The sequence below is a fragment of the Triticum aestivum genome, chromosome 7D (assembly GCF_018294505.1).
Source record: "Triticum aestivum cultivar Chinese Spring chromosome 7D, IWGSC CS RefSeq v2.1, whole genome shotgun sequence".
Taxonomy (NCBI): domain Eukaryota; kingdom Viridiplantae; phylum Streptophyta; class Magnoliopsida; order Poales; family Poaceae; genus Triticum; species Triticum aestivum.
In genome coordinates this window covers 209,013,837-209,017,812 of record NC_057814.1, presented here as the reverse complement: position 1 = coordinate 209,017,812, position 3,976 = coordinate 209,013,837, and positions in this window count along the sequence as shown.

Sequence of the window (3,976 nt, the reverse complement as noted above, 5' to 3'; positions counted from 1 at the left end):
AGGTCGAGGCGGGGCGATAAGGGGTGTAGGCGCGGGCTGGAGCGGCTGAGCGCGGGGCCTGACCAGGGCGTGCGGCGCGGGCTGGAGCGGCTGAGCGCGGGGCCTGGCCAGGAGCTCCGATGAGGTAGATCGGGCGCGGGGCAGCGACGGCCGTAGGTGAGGAAGACGCTTCGATCCCGCCGGCGAGGTGCCGCCGAGCTCGAGGTGGTGGTCGGAGAGGATGAGGCGGATGACAGCGAGGCTCCTGGCGCGGTCCTAGGCGGCGGGGGCGATGGTGAGCACATAGACGACGACGGCCATGGTGACGGTGGCGGCGGTCTCACACGGGGGAGGAAGAGAGCGGCGCATGGGGGGAATGCAGTAGCTAGGGTTCGTCAGCGGAGGGAGGAGGCGTCGAGGGTGGCCTTATCCACCGGGGAAGCCGCGGGATGACCGGCACGAGGCAATCCCGGCCATGGAGGCGCCACGCCCGTCCACGGAGTCTCTGGTGAACAGAGGGAGAAGAAGGCACAGGGATGGGCTGGACCGGGGACTGTAGCAGTAGGCTTAAGTGCACAGTAGTTCTTTAGGCCTTTTTCATTTTTCCTTTTTTTGTTTCTTTTCTTTTCTGTTTTGGCTAATTGTTTGGGCACCAAATGAGTTTTGTAAAATATGAGAGTTGGCCCAAAAATCACAGCACAATATATCCTACCACCAAAAACTAGTTGGGGGTAAATATCATTTCATATTTATTTTGTATTAATAAAAAGGTTATTAAATAATGTTTTCAGCTACTGTTTGAGGTTGTTTAAGTCACTTATCAAATTTCAATAATGTTGTTTACAATTTTATCATAGCCTCTGATTTATCTACTATTTATTGAACATTTTAGTTATAATATTTGAAAACTTTTATTGTTTGTTTGATTTTGAATCTGAATTTGAATCGGTTTCGAACTAACGCGAGATTAGCAACGATAACCGAGGTGACGTGGCATCATTAACGTGGGATTACTGTAGCTTAATTATCCGGATGTCACAATTCTCCTCCACTACAAGAAATCTCGTCCTGAGATTTAAGAGGTGGAATAAGGGGGAAAGTTCTGGTTACGAAATTCTAACGGATCTTCTCAGTCTTGGTTGCTATTCTCAAAGAGTTTCCTCCATGATGTTTATCCCTCCATTCCTCTACTTCTGTGCGTCTAGAAGAAGTTGTCATCCTTTCTTCCGGAACTCCATCGTACTTACGTAAAAGGATAAGGGGTAACTCGAAAGAAAGGAACTCTGCACGGTTGCTTATCCAGTAGATAACATTAGGGAAGGTGGTGAAAAGTAACTCTCGAATTGAAACTTAAGAAATTATCGAGAGCAAAGTAAGAAGGTGCAAAGTAGAATTTTCAAGCATATAGGCAATAGTTCGTTGCCTGATACGAAATGTGAAAGGGTTTCAGAGCAACGAGGATAAGTATTGCGTCTGATACCAGAATAGGTCACTAGGAAGGTGGCTCGTGAATACGAGGTCACGCGCGAGGATAACTATGGAAACAGGGGGTGTACAGGAGAGTCAGGTTTCGATCCTGTGGGACTGTGGGTTAAAACTAGGAAGGCTGCATGATCATGTAAGCAAGGCAAGTCAGAGGATAGTCTGTCGGTTATGTCGGCAACAACATCGGTACCAAGGGCGAGGGACGAAGAGAACCATTTTCCTGCTCGTTGAACGAGGTGGACCTATAGGCAAAGTTCTCATCCATCGGTGGTTACCGGAATGTCATCAACAATAGTAACAGGGTCTTACGGATAGAATTGTACAACGAGGGGTTTACATAAGCAGGAGATTATTACTGCTTAGATCATATAGATCACAAGGAAGGTTAAACCAAACAATGGAAAGGAAAATATGATTAGCAGATTAATCAGAACAATGGAAAGGAAAATGTGTTAAAACACATATTCCAGGGGTATATCCTTCCCAAGGACAGGCGGAGCATGATATCCATGACAGGATAGAAAGTAGAAAACCATTGAGGTAAGGGGGGAGGAATTTCATGATATTACCCGTACAACGGTGTTTGGATAAGTGATAAAGAAAATTTAGCATTATGCTTCAAATGTTCTTATTAAAGATCGGAGTACCACAGACATGCTTCGAGATAGCATCGACATGGTCTTCAATCAAAGGTCAGACTTTAGATACACAAGGGATCCATCAGGAACAACTTATAAAATAAGTCTTACAATTTCCTCATGGAAGAATCGCTAAGCTTGCTAAAAAGGAAACTATAACAATGGGTCCTACGGCCATGTGTGCTAGGCATGACATCATCTTACCGGATCATATAAAAGACCAATGTTATAACTCTTGGAAATATATTCCAACCATCATATCTGACCGAGGTTCAGATTCGATTGGCGTCAGGATACCTTAGACTCAGGATGCCTGAGAAGAAAAGGGTGCGACACAAATTAAACGAGATGATATTGTAAGATTCTCGGGAAATGAACTATGGGAGCGAGTTCCGACACAAGAGCTCATCATTTAAACCAAGGAGAGGGTGAGGGGGTAGCTGATGCAGTCAGCGACAATCCTCGAGATTTCCAAAAAGGTGGATTTCCACAGTTATGTGATCAAGGGGATAACATTTGTCGGATCAAATGATATACTGATGTATGCTCGAGGAAAACATACACAATTAAACATTGGTTGAAAGGTCCACCCAAAATATGGGCTTAGGTAGCATGATCAATTTAAGAATGGTGATTCCCTAACTGGTTGAAAGGTCTAAGAAGGAATTGTCGATCATTAACTTCAAAGCAAGCGGGTCGCTAGAAGTACATAATCCAAACAGCACCGTTCGCTTGTTGGTATCCCGGTTAGAATCAATATGAGGACCAAGAAATAACGGCGATGGTGAGAAGTACCACTATACCAAGAATTCTTAAGAGATGGAGCAATCCTCACAACATCCTTGACATAAAAGATAGTAATACTTCAAGGTAGAACATCATACAAGCTTGATAGCAAGTTGCATCCATAACATGACCAAGTTTGTGTTGGGGGAAGGCAAGGATGTTGTCGATGATAACACAATCGTCGAGGGGAAGGAATGGTATTTCCCATCATGAATTTGATTGATATCCTGGAATAGCTCCAAATGTTGATGATGATCACAACACAACTATCGAGAGATTTCATGTAGGTGTAATCGATCGGCGATGACATCAAGTCAAAGAAATGATGAAGCGACAGGTTATTGGAACCAAGGATAGGACACATACTCGAAATCAAGCTTGTTGTTCAAGGCGAAATGATATGACGAGGAAGATCAACGTAGGGTTATCTCGTCGTCGAAAATTGTGCTCCGTGAAGAAGGACCAGGTAGCACAGTTAAAAACAATTAGCACAATAATGATATAGTTAATCAGGCTAGGAACGAAGTGATTGGGTACAAACTCGTAAGCAAGGAAGATTGCAAAGAATGGTTGAATCGTAGAACGGACACGATTCAGTTATCGGTGTACTCGAGTGACTAACCACTCAGATCCCAGGAAAAATTGGAATCGGTGAGAATGTAGTACTTGATGAAGAACTTATAAGAAGTTATAATGTTCCGTAATAATCTCGAGATACCAGGGGATAATACTCGACGACACATCAAAGTAGAGGTTGGGCAGGTGTATTGATCTGCAGAAGGCAAGTACTTTAACTTGTACGAGAGATAGAGTCAAAGGGGAACAATCATGGTCGGGACAACGGTTGCAAAGGACCAAATCACAGATACCAGATGATATTATATCATGGGAATAGTTATTATTACAAGAAGCTTCTATGATAGGGTCTACATCGTGTCCATGGGCATGAACACAAAGTTCAAGGTCGACTCCCATTTCTCCAATGCATAACCTTCCATTCACTTCCCATCCTCAAAGAATTTGTATGGTAGAAAAATTACTTGGTAAAACACCAGAAGGGTATGACTTGTAAAAACCTTCGGTTTCAT